A 25721-nucleotide genomic window follows, 5' to 3' on the forward strand; every position below is an offset into this window, starting at 1 on the left:
GGTCACACAGAGTTGGACACGACTGAAGTGACTTAGCAGCAGCAGCAGCAGCAGGAATGATGTGATTTGCAGTATAAGACTTTTTTCCCCCCTAGTTGTTACATTTTAAAAAAGGGCATGCTTATTTTTAGAGGTTGTTCCTAAAGGCACACATCAGTCACACGGGGTTCCCTGGCATTACTGTCCACACAAAATGTACCTGTCTAGGACAGTCCAGCTGGATTGGCTTGTTTTCTTTTTAAAAAAATATTCACTTACTTTTGGCTGTGCTGGGCCTTTGTTGCTCTGTGCGGACTTCTCTAGTTGAGGTGAGTGGGGGCTACTCCCTTGTCACAATGTGCAGGCTTCTCATCGTGGTGGCTTCTCGTGCTGTGGGGCACAGGCTCTGGGGCACGTGGGCTTCAGGAGTCATGGCTCGCGGGCTTCGGAGTGTGGGCTTACTAGTCGTGGTGCATGGGCTTAGTTGCCTCAGGCATTGGGGGTCTTCCCAGACCAGCGATGGAACTGGTACCCCCTGCATTGCAAGGCAGATTCCTAACCACTGGACCGCCAGGGAAGCCCGGCTGTGTTTTCTTAAATGCTTTAGGAAAAGAACTTTGAAATTTCCTTAAGGCAGAGATATGGCCTGGAACCTATGTTTTGTACAAAGAGGGACAGGATTCTAAGTCATCAGGTGTCACTAAAGGTGTCATCACTTTTCTCAACCCTACTAACTCTACTGTGCTCAGAGGTTCATCCACCCAAGTGCCTGGACATCCCACCTTATTTACCAAGTCCTGTCAAGCTTACTGAGAACTTGGCTAGCTGCACTGTAATGTGTCTTCATTGTCTCTCATAGTCACTTCCTTGCTTTATTCTGATGTGCGCTCCTTACTGCTATCAGGATAGATTTTAATACATAAGTCCTGCTCAAAGTCGTTTAAAAGTTATCCACTATTTGTAGCGTAAGCGCCAAAGTGCTGGGAGTGAGGACACCTCAGGGAGTTCACAAGATAGTGTACATGTCACGAAAAAAGTAGCAGTGCTTCTCTTCATATTAACCTTTTCTTTAAAAAATCAGAAATCGAGCCTTCTATATTCAGTATCTGGGTTGCTGCCGTAGCTTTCGCTTAGTCTTTCAGTCAGTGTCTCTCTCTTACATTTAAGGACTGGAGGAAACTTGAAGAAAGAGAAGGAGTTTCACAAAGCAGATGGGACTGGAGTGTGCCCCACTGGTTTCTGTGGGTCCAATCGAAAGGAGCTGAATTATGGAATCTTTATAGATTACTGAAACACAAACTTTAAGATCCTGAGTCTTACAATGTCTCCAAATATCCAGGTTTCAATCACATGAAGACAAAATCCCTCACCTTCCAAAGAACCGGGAAGGTCTCTGAATGAGAAAGGCCATTAACAGACGCTAACACTGATATGATACAAACGTTCAAGATTTCTGGCCAGGATTGAAAGTAACTACTGAATTTCCCTGAGCTGCATTGTTTCACTAAGCAATTACAAACATGCTTGAAACAAATGAAAAAAATAGAAAGTCTCAGCCAAGAAACAGAAAATAGAAAAACTGAGTGAAATTTTTAGAACTAAAAAACACAATGACTGAAATTTAAAGACTCAATAAACAAGCTCAGTCACAGAATGCAGAGACAGGTAACCTGAAGATAAACTTCAAGGTAAAACAATAGAAATTCACATCAAGTTGTATATATTAACTGTCTACAGCTTTCTGCATGTCAATCATACCCCAATAAAGGGATTAATATAAAACAGTAGAAACTATTCAATCTGAACAGTAGAGATAAATAGACCAGAAAAATGAAACAAAATAAACAACAAAATACAGGGCCCTCAGAGACATATGGGGCTATAACAAAAGACCTAACATTCATGGCATCTGAGTAGCTAGAAGATGAGAAAGGGAGTGGAGCTTTGTGGTTTACTTGCTCAGGCATGTCCGACACTTGGGACCCCAAGGACTGTAGCCAGTCAAGCTCCTCTGTGCATGGGATTTCCCAGGCAAGAATACTGGAGCGGGCTGCCTTTTTCTTCTCCAGGGGTTCTTCCCAACCCAGGAATCGAACTCGGGTCTCCTGCATTGGAGGCAGACTCCTGCACTGCAGGCGGATTCTTTACCAACTGAGCTACAAGGGAAGCGCAGTTTTAAAAAGATCTACCCTAAAAGAATGTTTGATAAAGTTCTCCAGACAGGAGGTAGTGATAAAAGAAGGAATCCTGAACATGATAAGAACAAATTGTCGGGACTTCCCTGGTGGTCCAGTGGCTAAGACTCTGAGCTCCCAAAGCAGGGAGCCTGGTTCCATCCCTGGTCAGGGAACTGGATCCCACATGCCTTAACTTAGAGTTCTCATGTGCTGCAGCTAAAATATCCTGGGTGCTGCAATGAAGATAGATCTTGCATGCCTCAACTAAGACTCAGAGCAACCAAATAAATAAACATTTAAAAAATTTTTTCTAAAAAATAAAATAATAAAAAAAATTTTAAAGAATGGATTATGGGTAAATACAATACGCTTTCCTTCTCCTGAGTTTCCTCACTTCTGTTTGACATTTGAGGGAAAATTATAACAATTCTTAATGTAGTTCTCAGTGTATGTAGAATAAAGCCCAGACAAACATACTATAAATGGGAAGGGTAAAGGAACATAAGGGAGGCAAATTTCTCCACTTCTCAAACTAGAAATGTGTCAGTGCTAGTAGACTTTGATTATATATATATAAATATATATGTGGGTTATATGCAAAATATAGTACCTAGAGCAAACAATGAAAAGTTATACAAGTGATGTACTCCAAAACACTATAGATAAATCAAAATGGAATTCTAAAACATGTTTAGTTAGCCACAGGAGGGCAGGAGCAAGTAAACAGAGAAATAAAAACCAGAAAGAATCAAAAGCATGAAACAGAAAATGAAATAAGCAATAAAATGCAGCCCCATACATCATAAATGAGAAAAAGAAATCTGCCTTTGCACAGTTTTCCCATTGGCTATTGTTCTTTAAATGAATAGCATTTTGTGAAGAATGCTTACTCTTAAACACCAAAACATTTTATAAAATGCTAAAATTTTATATCTAGTTGAGTAAAGCAGATTGTGATTTTATTCAAAATTGTCTCTTTCTTAATTTTATGTTGATGTGTTAAAGCTGTAAAACAAAACCAAAGCAAACAAGGAAAAAACATTTAAGTAGATAATATTTTTAATGATCAAGATGATTAGGTTCAATAAAATTTCTGTTAACTATGATAGATTAGTGGACTTGATGGATGTCTCAAACCAGTTTCATTTTGTAAACTATTTGCAAATAAGAAATTAAATATCAATTCTACAAACTGTCTTTCAGTTTGTAGAATTGATACACACACAGATCCACGCACACTAGGACGGTTAAAATGAAGAAGACTGAAGAAGTCAAGTGTTGGTGAGGATAAAGAACTCCATGCTGCTGCTGCTGCTGCTAAGTCACTTCACTCGTGTCCAACTCTGTGCAACCCCATAGATGGCAGTCCACCAGGCTCCACCGTCTCTGGGATTCTCCAAGCAAGAACACCAGAGTGAGTTGCCATTTCCTTCTCCAATGCATGAAAGTGAAAAGTGAAAGTGAAGGCACTCAGTCGTGCCCGACTCTTAGCGACCCCATGGACTGCAGCCTACCAGGCTCCTCCCATGGGATTTTCCAGGCAAGAGTACTGGAGTGGGTTGCCATTGCCTTCTCCAAGAACTCCATATGGGACTGTAAATTCACTTTCTCTTTGGAAAATTGTTTAGCAATATCTCCTAAAACTGATCTTCTCTGTTGCAGCAATTTCATTCCAATATCTTAGATTGAATGGACATGTACAAAAGTATTCAGAGAAGCATTACCAATAACAGTCAAGTACCAGAAATAACCTAAATGACCATTAACACTAGAATTGATAAGTGAATTGTATTTCATACAATGAAATGCTACATAGCAATAAAACTGAATGGATTACTGTTATATGAACAACAGCATGGATGAACCTCACAAGTCCCAAGCTGAATGTAAGAAACCAGATACAAAAGAATACATACTGGATGATTTTATTTATTTGAAGTGCAAACCAGGTAAAAAGTAATCAAAGGTGTTAGAAGCTAGGATATTGGTTACCTTTGGGAAAGAGGGTAAAAATTGGTGAGGCAAAAAGAGGAGCTGTCTTAATCAGCTACACATCAACCACAAAAAGAATTAACTGAAAAAAGAAGCCTTGTTGTGTTATCTGCGCGGTGATTACATGGGTATACTCACTCTGCAGTGACACATACAGTACACTTCTGATTTGTATACCTTCCTGTCCATATGTTGTACTTCAGTGGAAATTTTTATAAAGAGAGTAAAGATAAATACACTTTCTCTATACCCCATGGTACAAAGTAAAGGTGATATTTTAGTGATGAGTGAGAATGAAACTGCTTTGTAAAAGCACTTGTGCCATGGAAGGAACATTCTGAAAATTAGAGTTTCTGGAAAAATTTTCAGGGCTCTCTGCACACTAAAACCATGAGGACAGAGTATCTGTTCAAAATTCTTCTATATGAAACACTTCAGTGGATTTTGTACTATTATTAATAATGCCAATATGAACATATATTCCATGTAAATGATTGCCATTAAACATTCAGAAATTAGAGCAATCTCCATTTTTGCCTTAAAGTACCGTATAAATTATACTCTAGTGAGAAAGAGAAGCTGTTGGTGTTCAATCGTTAAGTTGTGTCTGACTCTTTGCAACCCCAAGGACTGCAGCACACCAGGCTGCACTGACTCCTGGAATTTGCTCAAATTCATGTCCACTGAGTCGGCAAGAAAGATAAGACAACACAAATAAAATAAAATGTGACTGTGTGGGTTTATGTGACCATGCACTTAATCTGAGTCAAGAATTCTATATTTGGCTGCATTAATAGTGACCAAAAATAAGTGGATCCATGCAACTAAGGTCAGAATAATCTTCCTACTTTGTCCAGATCACAGGTTTAGTGATCTATGTTTAGTTCTACAATTCATGCTTCAAAAGCAAGCTTGACTGACTCTAAGGATGATGTGGTTTTATCCATCTCTGCTGGTGGAACTATTGTCCACAATCTTCTAACCTAGAAGCTTCTAATACTCTTTTTTCTTTCCATAACCGCTGCATTCAATAGGTCCCCAAGTCTGTCAGTTCTACTTCAGAAATATCTCTCTAATCCATTGCCTCTTCTCTACCTTAAGTACTCTATTTTATTTATCTACTTATTTTAAAAAATATTTATTTTTATTTGACTGTGCTGGGTCTTAGCTGCAGCAGCAGGATTGAGTTCTCTGGCCAGGGATCGAACCCAGGTCCCCTGCGTTGGGAGAGCAGAGTCTTAGCCACTAGATCAACAGTGAAGTACCAAGTACCCTATTTTATATCAGGTCTTCATCTCCCTCTCTTTCCTGAACTATAGAAAGAGCATCCAGTTTAATTTTTTCCTAACTCCCATCAGATCAGTTTTTTTTCCCCTGCCTAAAGCTGTTCATTGGCTTCTAGTTGCCTTCATGTTTAAGCTGAGACCACTTTATGTGACAGTGTTCCTCACTAAAGTGACCACTTTCTTCCTCCTCATTTCCCCTTTCTCATCCCTCTTGTCTTTAACCCCATGGTCACCTGGAGCCCTGTGCCATGCTTTGAAGATGTCATGCTCCTCTGGGACTCTGGGACTTTTTCTCATGCCCTTTCTTCTGCTTGAGATGCTCCTACCACCAAGTTTTTCCACCAAATTTCTACTCCTTTACTCATGTCAGTTGTCACCTCTCATTTGTTGTCCCAGTAATAAATGTACTTGTGTGTGTGTGTGAGAGAGAGAGAGACAGAGAGAGGAAGAGAGAGAGAATGAATGGGGTACGGGTAGGGATGAAAAGGGTAAGAGAGTGAGTGTATGTGTATTTAGGAGAACTGTGATTCACAAGGTATATATAAGAAATATGGGCTTCCCTGGTGGCTCAGATGGTCAAGAATCTTCCTGCAATGAGGGAGACCTGGGTTTGATCCCTGGGTCAGGAAGATACCCTGGAGAAGGGAAATGCAGCCCACTACAGAGTTCTTGCCTGGAGAATCCCACGGACAGGGGAGCTTAGTGGGCTACAGTCCATGGGGTTGCAAAGAGTTGGACAGGACTGAGTAACTAACACTTTCATTTTCTTTCATATAAGAAATAATCTGGATAATAAAAATTTGTTACTGTTAAAAGTTCCCTGCATTCCTTGTACAGCCAACTCATACCTGTTGATGACCTCGTCGTATGTCCACCTTTCTAGTAAAGATAAGGTTATCAAATTATCAAAAATGAATGATGCAAGCTCATAAGACAATCTGATTAAATCTTCCTTTTCTAACTCCATGTTCACCTAGAGCTTTCTGACAATATCATAGTTTCCTGTGAAGATTTCCCATCTGCTTGGCAGATTATTTGTTTTTACAAATTGCTTTGTGCTTTGAAGTCTATAAAGCAGTAGAGAAGTGTTAGATGCTATATGAAAGGTAACATGTCAACTACTATATGAATGGCTGTTCCATGGAGGGTTAGGTGTTAATGGAGCCAGATTGCCCGGTTTGAATCTTGAATTTCCACTTACAAGGTATATGACCCAGGGCAGGCTAGCTTACGTTCTCGACACTAGTTTCCTTGTCTGTAAATTGAAGCTAGAAACAGCATGTACCTCGTAAGGTTGCAATGGGGATGACATGAGTGAAAATGTAAGCAGAGGACCCAGGAGAGATAGAAGGCAGGAGGAGAAGGGGACAACAGAAGACGAGATGGTTGGACGGCATCACCGACTCAATGGACGTGAGTTTGAGCAAACTCCAGGAGATGGTAAAGGACAGGGAAGCCTGGCGTGCTGCAGTCTATGGGGTCACAAAGAGTCGGACACAACTGAGTGGCTGACCAACAACCACCACCCAGAAAATAGTGAATGCTCAGTAAAGGTTGGCTATTTTTATTATGATGTAGTGGGTAGGATCAGTCAGCCCTCAGCATCTATTCCTACTTCTCTCTATGGAATTTTGTTACTACAGAGCCTGCAAAACTAAATACCATGTTTCCTAGACTTCCTTCCAGCGAGGGTTCATGATGCAAATTAAGTTCCTGCTGCTGGATGCTCTGGGTTTTTTTAGAAGGCCGAAGTAAAAAAGAGGCCTTATTTCTGCTCTTTCTGCTGTCAGCAAGACTATCCAGAATTGAGTGCTGAGAAGCAAAGGAGGATATATCAACTGTTTTCTAATCCTTTCTGCTTTATCTCTAGATTGCAAGTACAGCGGTTTGTTCTTGTTTATTTATTTTGGTTGTGCTGGGTCTTTGCTGCTTCCATGGCTGCTCTCTAGTTGCAGTGCCCTGGCTTCTCACTGTGGTGGCTTCTCTTGTTGCCAAGCACAGACTCTCGGGCACGCGGGCTTCAGCAGTTGCAGTTCTCGGCGCTAGAGCACAGGCTTAATAGTTGTGGTGTATGGGCTTAGCTGCTCCGTGGCATGTGGGATCTTTCCGAATCAGGGATCGAATCTATGTCTCCTGCATTGGCAGGTGATTTCTTAACTACTGATCCACCAGGGAAGTCCTAGAGGCATGTTCTTGACTTCAATCCAGCAACAGCCTCCTAATTCCTACTCTTGCGGTTCTTCAGTGATACTATTCATATATTTAATTCCCCATATTACATTTCTTTCCTTTTAAACATCACAGGACAGCTTCAGTTTTCCATATGAACTCTGACTGAATCACATGGTGACCCGTGGTTCTACCCATGACAACAGGGCAGGATACAAATCAAGCCCTGTGCTTTAGAAGGAATTCAACTTGAAAGGTGTCACTTTTCGGTGAATATGTGAAATTTGTTTCTTATGTTGAATGTGGAAGTCAACATTAATACCCTCTGTTATCAAGAAAAAATTGGTTCCCATATATGCATTTTCACTAGTCATAGTCATTCTCACTTAACAGAGAGTGATTTTATGGTTGCTCTGCACTCAAAGAACTTAATCCTGACCCAGAGACCGTCTGCTTTTAGAATTCTGGAAATCCTAAGCAGCCTTTCAGTCTCTAGATCCATTACCACTTTAATCTGATAGCTGAAAATACTGACACAGAAAATGCCTCATGAATGTTTATGACTCAGCACCTCTGGGAGTCTAGGACACCTGTTTGGCACCAGGATTTGGTATAAACAAGAGTTTCAGGAAGCTTTTTTTTTTTTTAATTCCACCTACACAGCAGCTAAAACTATGTTAAGTTAGCTGCCCAGGCCTGCCCTGTCGCCATTCAGATTTCATTCTGAAATAAAATGATTAATTTCCAGAACCTTTTATATTGAGGGAAAGAATAATTCACTTCCCCTGCTTAAAATTTTAATCCAGGCTGTCTCCACACCACTGCCTTCTTCGGATGCCAAAATATATATACCTGTCATTAGCAATTAGCAAAAACAACCGAAATTATTAATCTGAGTTCCTAAACTCTCTGGATATCAACATTGAAATCTGCTTCCCACGCATCTTGATCAATTTATCTATTAATCCTGAGGTTCTTTTTACAGGATTTAATTATGCAGATGACACCACCCTTATGGCAGACAGCGAAGAAGAACTAAAGAGCCTCTTGATGAAAGTGAAAGAGGAGAGTGAAAAAGTTGGCTTAAAACTCAACATTCAGAAAACTAAGATCATGGCATCTGGTCCCTTCACTTCATGGCAAATAGATGGGGAAACAGTGGAAACAGTGATAGGCTTTTTTGGAGGGGGCTCCAAAATCACTGCAGATGGTGACTACAGCCATGAAATTAAAAGACGCTTGTTCCTTGGAAGAAAAGTTATGACCAACCTAGATAGCATATTCGGAGAAAGCTATGGCACCCCACTCCAGTACTCCTGCCTGGAAAATCCCATGGACGGAGGAGCCTCGTGGGCTACAGTCCATGGGGTTGCTAAGAGTCAGACACGACTGAGCGACTTCACTTCACTCTTCACTTTCATGCATTGGAGAAGGAAATGGCAACCCACTCCAGTGTTCTTGCCTTGAGAATCCCAGGGACGGGGAAGCCTGGTTGGGCTGCTGTCTATGGGGTCACACAGAGTTGGACACGACTGAAGCGATTTAGCAGCAGACAGCATATTAAAAAGCAGAGACATTACTTTACCAACAAAGGTCTGTCTAGTTAAAGCTATGGTTTCTCCAGTAGTCATGTATGGATGTAAGAGTTGGACCATAAAGAAAGCTGAGTGCTGAAGAATTGATACTTTTGAACTGTGGTGTTGGAGACGACTCTTGAGAGTCCCTTGGACTGCAAGGAGATAAAACCAGTCAATCCTAAAGGAAATCAATCCTCAACATTCATTGGAAGGACTGATGCTGAAACTGAAACTCCAATACTTTGGCCACTTGATGTGAAGAACTGATTCATTGGAAAGACCCTGATGTTGGGAAAGATTGAGGGTGGGAGGAGAAGGGGATGATAGAGGATGAGATGGTTGGATGGCATCACCAACTCAATGGACATGAGTTTGAGTACACTCTGGGAGTTGGTAATGGAGTTGGTAAGGGAGGCCTGGCGTGCATGGGATCGCAAAGAGTCAGACACGACTGAGCGACTGAACTGAACTGATTCTCAGTGCTTTTGAGGTACATTGTAGAATAAAAACCTGGCTTGTGCTCACGCTCAGTTGCTAAATCATGTCCAACTCTTTGCAACCCTCTGGACTGTAGCCCACCAGGCTTCTCTGTCCATGGGATTGTCCTGGCAGGAATTCTGGAGTGGGCTGCCATTTCCTTCTCTAGGGGATCTTCCGGACGCAGGGACTGAATCCTTGTCTCCTGTGTCTCCTGCATTGGCAGGCTGATTCTTTACCACTGATTGAGCTGGGAAGTCCCCAAAGCCTGGCTAAATGCTGTCAAATTAGATTCTATTGGTGTGTTCTTTACATAGCAAGAAGTGTCCAAACTTGTTGGGGAGTAGGGGAGAAAGATGTGCACCACTATCTCTAAACCAAATTTACAAATTTGCATTGGAATTAGCTTTCTCCTGTTTTCCTCTAGCCCCTCTACTTCTGCTTTTGATTCCAAAAACTCCTGTCTCTTTGAAGATCTATTCTCCCAATTATTCACTCACTTTATCTTTAACCTCTCCCTCTTTCCTAGATCCTTCCTCAATTATTAAATGTGTTCAAGTATTTTCTTTGTTAAAGGTTTATAACACTATACTCCCTTCAGTTATCACCTATATCTTTCAAAGCAACTCCTTATAATCTTATTTCTTAGACTGGGGTCAGGAGATACATTATGAAGACCCATGAGTTCTTCAGTTCTTCATAAGAGTATTAAGCTTATGTTTTCATTTGCAAGATTATCTTGAATAATGATGCAAACACATTTTAGATTATCTAGATGATTGTCTTACAACCAAGCTGTATCCTGAGACTTCCGTGCCTTTCACCTTTGTATATAAGAATACCTTGACACCAAATGGCATTGCTTTAATTGTCTTGAACTTAAGAGAAAAGAACATGGGTGGACATGTTATAAGGTTAAACAGTATCTTGGAGACATTATACAAAAATGGAAAAGTGGTGGGAGGACTGAATCATTACATGGTGCGTGGAAGTGGAAGTGTACCAAGCCCAACACAACCTGTAGTCACTATCGTAACTCATGTTGAGAATGGTTAATTTGACAAAATAACATAAGCTATTGCATAAAATTAACATCGTAAGTTTGAATTTAATTTGTTTAGGATTTTCATTATGTTTAATTTATAAGTACGCTTTGGTTTCATGGTTGTATTAGTGATGTAAGTATAATTACATCTAGTTTATATTATATATATTTAAGTAATTTAAACAAAAATTAACCCAACTTGGGGTTAAGAATTCTTTCTCTTTCTTTTTTTTTAACCAACACATATAGAGCTTAGGATATGCCAGACACTGTTTTAAGTATTAATTCTTATAATAACCTTATGGATGGTGGTGGTTTAGTCGCTAAGTTGTGCCCGATTCTTTGTGACTTCACGGACTGTGGCTCATCAGTCTCTTCTGTCCATGGAATTCTCCAGGCAAGAATACTGGCATGGGTTGCCATTTCCTTCTCCAGAAGATCTTCCCGACCCAGGGATTGAACCTGGGTCTCCTACACTGCAGGCAGATTTGTTACCAACTGAGCTACCTTATGATGTAGGTGGTATTATTAGCCCCACTTCACTGAGGAGGCAATTCTGAGGCATGGAGAGATTAACAACCCTCCCAAATTCACACAACTAGTAAAAGGTGCAGCTGGGGTTTCGATTCAGGCAACCTGCCTCTAGAGTCCCTGCCCTTAACACTATGGAATGCTGCCTCCTTTTGGATAGAGTCTGCACTTACTCTGTTAAGGTTTTTGAAAAATAGCACCTTAGAGGATATGACCTGCCATATATATATATATTGAATATATATATATTGAATATATATATATATTGAATATATATATATTGAATATATATATATATATATTCACCAAGGTTCTGCTTTTGGCTTTCTTCTCTACTTGATTTGTTCTCCTGGGATAACACCATGGATTATAATAGTTTTAACTACCAACCATACCCTGATTACCTCCAGATCTTTAATGGTAGGTTAGAGTATTACCCTGTTCTCATTATATATATAATCAACTGGACATTTTCTCAAAAACACTTCGAGTTCAACCCAACCTGAACTACAAGATAAGCTTTCTTACTTCTCCACAGCATCCCTGTCCCTAGAAGCCTACTTTTCTACTCTACTATCTCTCTTATTTGATTGCCCTACTTACTACTCAAGATGCTTACTATTTGGTGGGGGAAAAAGACAAGCAAACCAACCATTATCATGGGCATGGGACAGTACATGGATATGTCCAAAAGGTCAATGATCCCTAAGAAGGAGATATGACTCTGCCTGAGATGTAAGGGTCAAGGACAGCTGCACTCAGAAGGTGATGTTTAACACTCTCAACATAATGACTGCTTGATTTTTTCTCCTTCCTTTTGCATACAGTTGAAGGATATCTTTTTAATGCTGTTCAGTCACTAAGCTGTGTCTGACTCTGTGATCCCATGGACTGCAGCACACCAGGTTTCCCTGTCCTTCACTAACTCCTGGAGTTTGCTCAAACTCATGACCATTGAGTTGGTGATGCTATCTAACCATTTCATGGTCTCCTGCCTTCTTCTTTTCCCTTCAATCTTTCCCAGCATCAGGGTCTTTTCCAATGACTCAGCTCTTTGCCTCAAGTGGCCAAAGTATAGGAGCTTCAGCATCAGTCCTTCCAATGAATATTCAGGGTTGATCTCCTTTAGGATTGACTGGTTGGATCTCCTTGCAGTCCAAGGGACTCTCAAGAGTCTTTTCCAGCACCACAGTTCAAAAGCATCAATTCTTCAGCACTCAGCCTTCTTTATGGTCCAACTCTCACAGCCATATATGACTACTGGAAAAACCATAGCTTTGACTGTAGGGACCTTTGTTGGCAAACTGATGTCTCTGCTCTTTTAAAATGCTGTCTAGGTTTAGGTAAGCTAATTATACTGCCCTTAGGGAATGTATGATAATTTTTAATTTCACCTCCAAAATAGAATTTCTATAACTTTGTTCCCACTTAATCATTCCCTCCCTCTGCCAAATAAGAAGAAACAGGAATTGTGCAGGGTTCTTGGTTTTTGTTTTTTATTTGAAATGAAGTAAATGAATGAAAATGTTCTTTATACTTTGAAAAGATCAGATTCATTTATCTTTAAAACATTTTCTAACATTCTAACCTTTTATGGAAAAAAAAATTCTACATAGATTTTGGTCAGTCATGATGTTCTGCCTGACTCAGTTCATTACTGGTCATGGCTCCACATATGGCTTTTGTGGGGCTGGCCATCACAGGGGAGAGATCCTTCAAGACATGTAGGGCTTCCATATGAAATTCTAGCAGCACAACAATGATGAGAGGTAGCAGTGATGATTAGCATGGAAAGCCCTAGGATCAAGTCACAGCTGCCAGAGAGGCAACTTTTTTTCTTGGAGGTATAGTCACTATAGTGTCTATTTCAGGAGCAATATTTTTTTTCTTTTTAAAAATTTTTGTTTATTTATTTATTTTTGGCTGTGCTGGGTCTTCGTTGCTTTGCTTGGGATTTTCTAGTTGCGGTGCATGGGGGCCACTTTCTAGTTGTGGTGTGTGGCCTTTTCATCGTGGTGGCTCTGCAACAGTCTCTTGTTGCAGAGCACAGCCTCTAGGCTCAAGGGCTTCAGTAGTGGGGTCTCATGGGCTCTAGAGCATGGGCTCAGCAGTTATGGCTCATGGGCTTAGTAGCTCGGCGGCATGTGGAATCTTCCTGGACCATGGATCAAATCCATGTTCACTGCGTTGGCAGGTAGATTACTCTCAACTACACCACCAGCGAAGCCCAGGGAACAATTTTATTTAGAAAACAGATCTTCATTCAAATTACTTAAGCTAAAGTGGGAATTTTGTTGTCGGGATACAGGTGTCATCTCTAAACCGCAAGACAAAGATGTGGAATCTGACTTTGACAGAGTCTGGAAATGGCGTTTTCAATGATCATCTCTACCGTTGGTCTTGCTCTCCTGTCACGTGGCCTCCTCCTTTTTCTCTCCTTTGTTAGTCTCAGTCTTCTTTCCCCCTGAGGACCCATGTTCTCCACACACATGGCCAGACACAGCAGCTGCAGCTCCAGTCCCTGTCCCAGCTTTATGTCATCTTTGAGTTAAAGCACGAAAACAACACAGAGAGATGAACACCTCTAAGATCAAATTTCAAATCCCAGGAAGGACCCTTGTAAATTCCTTTTGGTTCATATCTAGCTGCGCCCAGTGAGATAGGATCATTTCTTACCAATGTGTATAGAGGGACAATATGGAAGAAACTGGCAGATACCTTTAAATTGTATAACACAGTTATGTCTTGTAAATATTGCAGTTTTATTCCAAAGAGAGAATGGCCATAAAGCCTGACCTCATGAGATGAAATAAGTGAAGCATTTCTTTGCTTCTAGTAAGAATAATGTTGCCATTAATCACAAAGACTGCCCTATTTATAACCACCTGCATTACTGAATAAACACAATTCTCTGGGATCAGATTGTCATGAACTAATTAGACCCATGCTCTCTTTCACTCTCAGGAAGGGAGATGTCTGATTTGGGCTGAGGAAAAATCATGGACAAAGTCCAGAAGAGGTCACAAGAAAAAATGCTCAGGCTTGTTTTTGCTCTTGTTTTGAAGCTATAGCATCAAGACAAACCTCTAAGATTTTCATATGACCCAGCTCACTGTCCCTAGAATTTAAGGCTAAAACTCATTTAGGAATAAAGAATGTGATTTTGCCTACTGTTCTCTGTGTTCCCTATGGGAATTCCCTCTGGAAATCTAGTTGGTATTTTGCAGCTGAGGCCAATGACCATATATAATTTTATTAACAATATGAGCAGTATTTCATTAACATTCCTAATAATAATGATATCTTAGACAGTTGAAGAATGGGTTCTTCTGGTTAGTCAGTTACTTGAACCAATAAGAATTATTATAGGTAGCATAATGAGTTTTAAAAATAAATGATTGTAGACTCCAGTCTGAGGTATCATAGAAGTAATTGAGAGGGGCTCTATTCCCTGCTATACCCTACAGTCATCTCTGCTTTCATCTGCTCTATAAATAGTATTTCACTTGACAAATACATATACTGTGTTGTCTTCTCAGAGAAAACTGAGTCCCATAAAAGTTAAATTTCCAACACTGATCTTAAATGAAGTTAAACAAAGACAACATACTAAATATAATTTTAAAAAGTAATGATTCAAAAAGTATTTTGGGACTGATTGTGCCCTGGAGTCATGTAACTCCTAGCTTACAGTCCAAGTATGGGTTGGAAAGAGTTCACATGCTCCTTTATGCATTTAATAAGTATTATTGATCACCCTCTTCCTCATATACCAGATTAATAGAGATTTAACAATGAGCAAAATAGATAACTCCCTGCCTGCAATGAACTTATATTCTAATGAGGTAGCAGACAAATATGTTTCATAAATATATGTTTGACAGTGACAAATGTAAAGGTGAATAATGAAAAGCAGTGGAATGGAATATCAAGTGTCTGTATACTGTGGAGAGAGGAAAACTCTCACTAAGAAGCCAGCTTTATTAATAGAGTTGAAGAAAGGTGGCCATGCAGATACTTCAAGAGAGAATCTCCCTGGCTGAGAGCACCTCTTTGCTGAGATCAGCAAGGATCTGAGGTGGAAATGTGCTTGGTATATTAGAGGGACAGTGAGTAGGTCCGAAGGATAAGATCAGAGTTAACATGCAGGACCTTAGAGGTCAACAGTAAAAATCTGGCTTTTGCTCTGAGTGGGATAGGAGGGGTTTTACAGCATTAGTGACATGATCTAACTTATACTTGTGTTGAAAGTAGATTGAAGCGGGGAAGGACATAATTAGGGAGACCGTTAGGGGTCAGTTGCAATACTTCAGACAATGATAGTTATATGGACGAGGCAGGAAAGAAGAAGATGCTAAGAAATGGTCAAGGTTTGGATATAGATTTAAGGTGCGGCTGATAGAATTTGCTTATGGACCAGATGTGATGTATGAGAGAATGGAGAGAAGTCAAGGATGACACCAAGTTTTTTGACCTGAGTGAGTGAAAAAAATGAAGTTTTTTCACGGAAGTGGGAAAGATTTTAGGACTTGCTGGTACTGGGATATGAAAGATCAAGAGCCCCGTTTTGGACATGCTGTGTTTGAGATCCTATTAGACAATCAAGAGAAGTTGAACGTGGATCTGGCGCTCTTGGGAGTGTTCCAGTGTTCAGACTGCTGATAGCAATTAGACTCATTGGCATAGACATGAGTCTATGGCATATTAAACGGAAAACAAAGCCCAGGGACACTCCTAATCAGAGGTCTTGGAAATGAAGGGAAATCCACAAACAAGATTGAGAATTGAAAACCAGAAAGAGAAAAATCATACAAGTGTGGGTCATATAAGCCAAGTGACACCAGTATTTCTAGGAGAGAAGAGTGGATAACTATGTCAAATGCTGCTGATAGAGAAATAAAGTGACATACAAGAAGTGACAGTAGAGGTCATCTGTGACACTGAGAAGGCAAAGTAGTTTTGGGGGGGTGAAAACCTGATGGAGAAGATTCAAGAGTGGAAGAGGAGAAATGGGACACACACAGAGAACTTTTCCAACGAGCTTGGCTGTGGCAAGTTTGTTTGACTGTTTTAAGATGGGAGAAATAGTATGATTTTTCTCCAAAGAGACTGATCCAGTGAAGAGGGAAATGTTGATAAAGCAAAAGAGAGAATTACTGGTTCAGCGTCTCCTTGAATAAGAGAAAGGAGAAGGCCTTGGCCAAAAACATAGGAAGTCCATCCATAGTTTCAGAAGAGAAGTCACAGATGCAGGTAAGTAGGCAGATAAGGTGGTAGGAGCCTGTGGAAGTTCTCTTTTGATTAAACAAAGGGTTTTTTTGTTTTTTCAGGAAAACAGAAAACAAGCTCAACAGCTGAGAGTGAGAAGAGTTCTTAAAGGTGTGAAGTAAGTGAAGAAAGCAAAACAGTCATGGGCGAGGTGGAGTGGGCAGTGAATTTAAAGGGAAACATTGTATGATTTCCATGTTGTATTAACTGAGACTCAGAAAGGGTGAATATCTTGACCAGTGTTGTTTATCCAGCAACAGAATAAGGATCAATACTCAGGTCTCTCAACTCTTGGCTCTTTGACCAGATTTTGTTTTTCTTTATACTGTAGAATATAGATGTTTATTTAGGGGAGTTTCCAGTAGAAATGCAAAATCTCATACCTCAAACAATTAAATTCTATTTCAATCCTGCACAAGTCACCAATTTTTAAAAAAAATAAATCTAGAGCCTATTTCTCAGCTTTAAGTTACAGAATGATGTGCAAAGTGAAACAGAGAAAGAAGACAGTAACACTAAATTCAACTAAATCCTGCCTCTGCCCCATTCTTCCCCTTTCTCCCCTCCCCCTACAAAAGATGTCTTTGTTTGAACATGGAACTGGTTCAGTTAAAAATGCTGGGTTTATAATTGGGGTACATTTATCCTGAATTAATTATTCAAATAACTATATTAATTCTCTTGTGTGCATGCTCAGTCATGTCTGACTCTTTGTGACCCCGTGGACCGTAGCCCGCCAGGTTCCTCTGTCTATGGAGGTTTACAGGCAAGAATGGCACAGTAGGGTGCCACTTCCTACTCCAGAGGAGCTTCCCAACCCAGGGATCAAACTCATGTGTCTCTCCTGTCTCCTGCATTCTCATTTGTGGATTCTTTACCAGTGTGCACCTGGGAAGGCATATGAATTCTCTACTAGCAGCCTGTCTTCTAGTGGAAAAAATATCTATTAAAATTAAAGGTGACTTACTTTTTTACTTTTCTAACATAAACTTTTTAATGAGTATCTACTAAGTTATACTCACTTATAAATGCTCATTGGAAGACATTGGAGTTCCTACTTTACATTAAATGTCAAGTATATTCAATAAGAGGGCTGGGATTACAAATAATGAATTTGATTTCTATGTTGCCTAGCTGTGTTTAATTGACTGGGTTGATATTTCCCATGTTGAGGACACCCACGATGGAGAAGCAGTGCATCTACTCGCTAAAGTGAGTACATCGCAAGAACAACATTTATCACTCACAGTGAGAAAACAGAGAGCTCCTGTCCTCACTGATGTGGGTGCTAAATAAAATAAGGGGCTATTGCTCATAATCACTTCATATTCCTCACTTCAGTGCCTGCTTTTCTGGCCTCTGACTTGATGATTAGAGAATCCTGGGTCAGGAGGTGGGGAATGCGGGGAGGTGGGAGATGATTAAGGGCCTTACCTGTGATTGCTAAAACATGTCAAGCAAGAGATATGAGCATTTCATTTAAACTCAAGATATAGGAAAATGAATTTGCCATGTGAAAAAGAAGTCCTAATGAGAAAGCACAGAGAATGAGACAAGATACTTTATAGGGACAATGTTGACAAACCTATGATCCAGGCTGGAAAAGATGTAATTAACATCAATGATAATTTAATCTATAATTATACATTCCTTTAATTGCTATGACAGGTTTCAATAAAAAAGGGTAAAAAAAAGTTAACTTGCTTCCAGAAATATGTAGTATTACTCTAGGTCAGTGTTGGAACATATTTCTAGCTGCTAAAGACCAGGATAGTTGAAATGTCAGATCCATTTCTTTACAAAAAAATTTAAATGTTTGTTGCCTATGATTAACATTCAAAGGATAAATTGCTGTGCTGCAAGGTCTTGTCTACTTTTACCTTATTTCAAAGAAGATTATGTAAACAAATCAATATTTCATTTAACATACATTGCTAAAATAAATAAATGCAATAAAAAATTAAAGAAGAATGCCAGTTAATTTTTTTTTTTTGCATATCCAGCATAAATTATGCATTGGATGAGTGGCTGTAAAACTGTTTTAAACTACTCAAAATCAAGCCCAACCTGACGCTGAGAATATACAGTTGTCAGAGCTCAGGCCATCTAGCCAATGATGTCTGCAAGCAAACAGCATGTATGACGACAATTGTGTTTTCAGCTTAATAGTCTCACATATATAAATATGAATGTACATCCACATATACATAAAGTATTTTAAATATATTAGACTCTAAACATCTAGAAAGTATAGTTAGATTTATAAACAAAGGCTAAGTGTAAAGATATTCTATTACTTCTGCAGACTCAGCAAACATTGCTTTGATTTCAATAGTCATTGATTAGATAAAGGGCATATATTTCTACTGGCCAGGAATCTGAGCAATTGTAATAACTATATTAAGTGGACATGAAATGGTTAACCACACAACCCCAGAGGCCAGTTATTAGATCTTTAAAATATAGCTCTGCTTCTAGGAGGAAGGAAAAAGAGAGTGACAGTGAGGCATGGGAAAATGACTATAGAGAAAAGCCTTCTAGTCGAGGAAGAGGTATAGAGAGACTTTTCTGGTGGCATGCAGAAGGGAACCGACTGTCTTCCCAGCTGAAGTCAGGCTTATTTATATAGCATTTGCTCCCACAGACTCAGCAGAGAAAAAAGAAAGTGTTTTACTGTGAACAGCTCAACAGAAATAGCAGAACTAGAGGAGAAAAGTCTGTAACTACTCAGTTCCCTACATTACGCATTTTGTGGGAAAGCAAATAGAGACCCCAGTGGTCAGAGCTATGCAAACATAGCAGTGAAGTCCAACTCAGTTGACAGTTATCCTCTGATCTTAGACATGAAGGCTGAGAATTCTCTGCCTTCATGTGCAAGTGTCCTGGAAACAGACCAGTGCAGAGACAGAAGAGAAGTAGGGAGATAATGGAGAGGTGGCCCCAGACCAGAACCAAGGCAAAGACAACTGATTCCCAGCTCATCATGGCAAGTCATGTCAGCAATCAGCAAAGAGTGTATGGCAGTGAACACCTGAACTGCTCTCCAGTTACCCCTCTAGAGGGGCCATTGATTTTGCCTTTTGCTAGAGTGGTCCTTCAGCCTTTCTCAGCCAGGTGGCCCCAGCTCATCCACCAAATTAGCAGATAACATTATAGCCCATAAGAGCTGACTTGCCCACCCTTCTCACCATAGGAATTCTACTTTCTGACAAAAGACAATACTTTTCTCAGTCTTTCTATATTCTCTTTTCTGAATTTCTTCCCAAAGCCTTTTTTTTTTTTTGGTGTTTTTGTTTCACCTAGAGGTATGGGCGGAGAAGGCAATGGCACCCCACTCCAGTACTCTTGCCTGGAAAACCCCATGGACGGAGGAGCCTGGTAGGCTGCAGTCCATGGGGTCACTAAGAGTCGGACACGACTGAGCGACTTCACTTTCACTTTTCACTTTCATGCATTGGAGAAGGAAATGGCAACCCACTCCAGTGTCCTTGCCTGGAGAATCCCAGGGACGGGGGAGCCTGGTGGGCTGCCATCCATGGGGTCACACAGAGTCGGACGCGACTGAAGTGACTTAGCAGCAGCAGCAGCAGAGGTATGGGAGTCATGATGCAGTTAGAATGAGAAGAAAACAAGACTATTCTTAAAAGAGGATTCGGCTGGTTAGTAGACTCTCTTACTGTAGACTTAGTAAGAAATACTAAGATTTACTCTTAAAAAATTGTTTTTAATTGTAAAAAAAGTCACATACTATAAAGCATACTATTTTAACAATATTTAACTGTATAGTTCAGTGGCACCAAGTACATTCATACTGTTGTGCAACTCTCACCATCATCCATTTCCTGAATGCTTCACCTTCCTGAACTGAAACTGTCTCCATTAAACACTAACTCCCCATCCTCCTACTCCATCCCCCCCACCCCCTGGCCCCTGGCATCTACCTGTGGAGTTTTGACTCAATGAATTTGACTATTCTTACCTCATATAAATGGAATCAGATAGTATTTAAGTAGACTAACGCTTAATGAAGAGTTCTCCCATATCCTAATACAAAATTACATATTACTACAAGCTATGGACCTTCAGAGTCACACTTAAAAGCATTGAAAATTAATTTTGAAACTATCAAAGTTCTACTATGCATATTTTTGCTTCCATAAAAGATTAAACTATTTTATTCATTCCTCAGCAGGTTTAGTTCTTTTCAACAAATTCTTTGGTTAACTATGTAAACTCTAGAACCACAAGAATATCTCCAAGTGTCAGTACGGAGAGGCATAGTCCACCTACAGTTAGCTGAGACAGCCCTCACTTCAAGTGCGCAGGTGTGAATCCAGAAAACATGACTTTCTTCAGGACCATGCCTTATAAGGGTCTGGTATTGCCTGGTGGGCCACAAGTTCCTTGCTTAAGTGTGAACTTCCAATGCTTTCTGAGCTAAAATGGGCGAATAGCTATTCACCCAGGGTAATTATATATTTTGTTAAGTACATAATATTGCCAACCTACAGTGTTTGAGCAAAGTATTCTTAAATAGCGGCTGAGATGAGTAGGTGGAGCCTTTTAGAGCCTGGCAACAAGGATACAGACACTTTAAATAATTTGTGGGTATCAGAACCAGGGCTTCCCTGGTGGCTCAGTGGTAAAGAATCCGTCTGCTGATGCAGGAGATGCAGGAGACTCAGGTTCAGTCCCTGGGTCGGGAAGGTCCCCTGGAGAAGGGTATGGCAACCCACTCCATTGTTCTTGCCTGGAGAATCCCTTGGACAGAGGAGCCTGGCAGGCAACAGTCCATGGAATTGCAGAGTCAGACACAACTTAGCAACTGAACTCCAGGCACAGGCAAAGCTTGGGCGGGGCCGTGTCCTTGCTCAGATAAGTTGTTTGGCCTGAGGCGCCCCAGCATGCATACCTGCAGGCTATTGGGCAGGGCTGGATCTTGGCACTAATGAGCTGGAGGGAGGGACCCACCTGGTCCCACCTCCACTGGTTCTGATGCCTGGGTGGATATGCTCCAGTATGGCTGTCCGAGCCCCTGGCCACAAGGAGAGCTAGGCATGGAGCCTCTCTTCTGCTTCTCTAGGAGATGCTCCAAGACCAGCAGGTAGGTCTGACTCAGGCTCCTATTAGATGACTGTTTTTCCATGGGTCCTGTTGTTGCAGGAGATTTTGTGTGTGCCTTTGAGAGTGAAGTCTCTATTTTGCAGACCTGTGGGGCTCTTTCAATTAAGCCCTGCTGCTGCTGCTGCTAAGTCGCTTCAGTCATGTCCAACTCTGTGTGACCCCAGAGACAGCAGCCCACCAGGCTCCCCTGTCCCTGGGATTCTCCAGGCAAGAACACTGGAGTGGGTTGCCATTTCCTTCTCCAATGCATGAAAGTGCAAAGTGAAAGTTAAGTCACTCAGTCCTGTCCAACTCTTAGCGACCCCATGTACTGCAGCCTACCAGGCTCCTCCATCCATAGGATTTTCCAGGCAAGAGTACTGGAGTGGGGTGCCATTGCCTTCTCCTGCTGTACTTCAAAACTAAATGCTCTGAGGGCTTGGCCCCCTGATGCCAGAGACTCCCCCCGGCCCTGTGCCCCCCATGCAGGAGAGCCTGCTGTGTGGGGCTCGGGGCTCTCACTCCTGTGGGAGAACAACAGTATGACTTTTCTCCAGTTTGTGGGTCACCCATGCTGGGGGGTGGTGGGATTTGACTGTATCATGAGTCCCCCACTCCTGCCTCTAAGGTTGTGGTTTCGTCATGTCTTTAGTTGTAGAAAATCTGTTCTGCCAGTAGATACTATCTAGTGGATACCTATTGCAATCGTAGGTTCCAGTCTTTGTCACTGACGGTTGTTGTGGCTTTGTGTGCTCGTGAGAGGAGGGGAGCTCGGGGGCTTTTCTGCCCTGCCACCTCTCTCCTCTAAGAGATGCGCCTGATGGACTTGAGGAATGTGCTTACTTGTGAGCTCCTAAAGGTAGGAGTGTGTTGTGTTAGAACTTTAGTCTCTAGCATGTTGTTGTTGTTTAGTCGCTAAGTCATGTCTGACTCTTTGTGACCCCATGGACTGTGTAGCTTGCCAGGCGCCTCTGTCCATGAGATTTTCCAGGCAAAGAACATTAGAGTGGGTTGCCATTTCCTAATCCACCAATATACAAGAGGTGCAGACAAATACTGTTTGATTCCACTTATACAAGTACCTAGTGAATGCATGCATCTGTCTTTGACTGCCCATCACTATGTCTATCCATCTTCCCTGGTAGCTCAGCTGGTAAAGGATCTGCCTGCAACGCAGGAGACCCCAGTTTGATTCCTGCGTCATGAAGCTCCCCTGGAAAAGGGATAGGCTACGCACTCCAGTATTCTTGGGCTTCCCTGGTAGCTCAGATGGTAAAGAATCCACCTGCAATGCAGGAGACCTGGGTTCGATCCCTGGGTTGGGAAGATTCCCTGGAGGAGGGCATGAAAACCCATTCCAGTGTTCTTGCCTGGAAAATCCCCATGGACAGAGGTGTCTGGAGGGTAACTGAGTAACTAAGCACAGCACATGTCTATCACCCTATCGACCTTGTCAACTCAAAAGAGGAAGCTTAAGGTCTGTGGCTACCAAATAAGAGTCAAGAACACAAATAGGACATCATCAAGGACATAGTCTGAGGACAGAAATAGAATTTAAGTGAAAAAAAAAAAAAAAAGGCTCTGTGGAGGTAATCATACAGAGTGCACGCATGCTCAGTTGATCATTTGTGACTGACTCTTTGTGACCCCAATGGGCGGTAGCCTGCTAGGCTCCTCTATCCATGTGTCTTTTCAGGCAAGAATACTGAGTGGGTTGCCATTTCCTCTCCTAGGGGGTCTTCCCAGCTCAGGGTTAGAACCCGTGTCTCCTGTGTCTCCTGCATTGGCAAGCGGATTCTTTACCACTGAGCCACCTGGGAAGCACCCAATCATACAGAGACCTAAGTTGAAATAAAATTTTTGTTGGCTATAAACTTTTCTTTTGAGGGGAGTAAGGCTCTGAAGCTGTTAAAAAAAAGAAAAAGTTGCTCTTGGCTTCCATTGACTCAACCTACCACTGCCAGGCTAATCTTCAAATCTGCTACTTCTATTGGTTAGTTTCCCACTCATTTTCATCAGCATCCAGTCTAAGCTTCTTTGTCATTTAAAGGTGTTCACTTTCTGGTCAGTGATTCCAATATATGGTTGTTTTTTTTTTCCCCCCTTTCCCACCAAACAATTCTCAGATATCAAGTAGGTATCCTTGGAGAAGGAAATGGCAACCCACTCCAGTATTCTTGCCTGGAGAATCCCAGGACAGAGGAGCCTGGTGGGCTGCCATCTATGGGGTCACACAGAGTCGGACACGACTAAAGCGACTCAGCAGCAGGAGCAGCAGCAGCAGCAAGTAGGTATCCTACAGTGCAACTCTACCTGGAGGTAGTGACGAAAGTGCCACAAGACTACCCTCCACTTGAAATGCCAAACACAAGTCAAGTCCAGGCTGTTACTTATACTTCTCCAGCACCTATTCTTACTGTAGTCCAAAGGCTACTTCACTAACAACAAAAGAGGAAATTCCAAGCGTTTCAAGAACTCTATGTCACTGGTGGTTCAGTGGTAAAGAATCCGATGCCAATGCAGGGGACAAGGGTTCAATTCCTGGCACCAGAAGATCCCACATTCTGAGGAGCAACTAACCCATGTGCCATAACTACTGAGCCCATGTCTGCAACTACTGAAGCCTAAGCACCTAGAGTCTGCTCTGCAGAAAGCCACTCCACTGAGAATCCCTTATACTACAACCCTGCTTGCTGCAACTAAAGAAAGCCAGAGTGCAGCAGTGAAGACTAATAATAATAAAAAGAACATGCCTGCCAAGGCAAGAGATGGATCAAACCTATCAAAGTAGGTTTGATCCCTGGGTTGGAAATCCCCTGGAGAAGGAAACAGCAAGCCACTCCAGTACTTTTGCCTGGGAAATCCTATAGACAAAGGAGCCTGGTGGACTACACAGTCCATGGGGGTCTCAAAGAGTCAGACACAGCTTAGTGACTAAACAACAGCAATGCCAGAAATGGGGATGAAGACCAAATTTATATTTCTTATTATAAACTCCAATATCACATACATCATAATTTATTACCCACACAGATATACGCTTCCCTGGCCAGTCTACTTGTGGGCCAAAGTCCTTGATCCTTAAGTTTACCAGGCAGTTTCTCATTTCACACCACTGCAGATCTGGGCTAGGCTGTTCCGTCAGACTCTATCTAGTCACATTTATTCAAATCCTACAGGATTCCAGAGCATGGTCTAGCACACAGACGAAGTCATGCAAAAGTCACATATGAAGCCCAGCTTTCCCACTTAATGGCTGGTGAGATGGGAGAGATTACTTGGTCTCTTCAAGTCTGTTTCCTAATCCATAGAATGGAGAAAATAGAAGTATGTACTTCACAGGCTTGCTATGAAGATTATATAAAACAATGCAGGTAATCTGCCTAGCCCTGTGATTGGCCTATGCTGCTGCTGCTGCTAAGTCGCTTCAGTCCTGTCCAACTCTTAGCGACCCCATGGACTGCAGCCCACCAGGCTCCTCCATCCATGGGATGTTCCAGGCAATAGTGTTGGAGTGGGGTGCCATATAGTGAGCGCTTAAAAATAACTTTAAAAAATTATCACAGTTCCAAGCCTACTTCCTATGCTTGGAAGGAAGCATAGGATTATATGCTCTCATTTTGATTATATTTCTCTCTTCTTGACTCACAATATTTCAGTTGTACCATTTATATAATGTCTTAGGCTGTTTATTATTTTGCAACATAACATCTTTATGGATGTGAGTGCCGACCTTCCAATGGAGAAGAAACCATAAAAAAAAATGCTCTCAACAGCCACAGAGAAAGTACACTTCAAAGGATATGTTCATTTATTTTCATTGATGGGTTAAGTGGTTAATTGATTGCCTCATTCATTTATTCAGTAGATATGCCTTGAATATTTAAAGATTCATAGAGATGAATTAGAAAGATTCTGCCTTAAAGGAGAGAAAAAGAAGTGTATAAATTACTAAGACACTAAGTAAAAAGTCGCAAGTGTCTGTAAAGTACAATGATGGTTCCAAAGACAGAAGGATGGCAACTGCAAAGCTTTCCTGAGCAAGAACTGGTTTTGGAGGGCAGGCTGTGTGAGGTGATTAGAAACTAGTTGGTGAGAAGTGGGTGGCTGAGAGGCA

At 41.3% G+C, this 25721-nt stretch overlaps 1 protein-coding gene and 1 long non-coding RNA gene across 35 annotated transcripts in view; one reads left to right on the forward strand and one right to left on the reverse strand.

The window, feature by feature from the left end:
- The window catches only part of DLG2 (discs large MAGUK scaffold protein 2), a 2335250-nt gene that overhangs the window by 289912 nt on the left and 2019617 nt on the right, over window positions 1-25721 (reverse strand). The window lies entirely within an intron of this gene.
- Window positions 7354-25721, forward strand: part of LOC147342529 (uncharacterized) — a 37146-nt gene continuing 18778 nt past the window's right edge. The window contains exon 1 of the long non-coding RNA XR_015157898.1: window positions 7354-17713. This is a non-coding gene — a long non-coding RNA (uncharacterized LOC147342529). The remainder of the gene's footprint in view (window positions 17714-25721) is intronic.

The sequence above is a fragment of the Bos grunniens genome, chromosome 29, assembly GCF_055505025.1.
Source record: "Bos grunniens cultivar Pamir isolate PY7600 chromosome 29, Bosgru_T2T1.0, whole genome shotgun sequence".
NCBI lineage: Eukaryota > Metazoa > Chordata > Mammalia > Artiodactyla > Bovidae > Bos > Bos grunniens.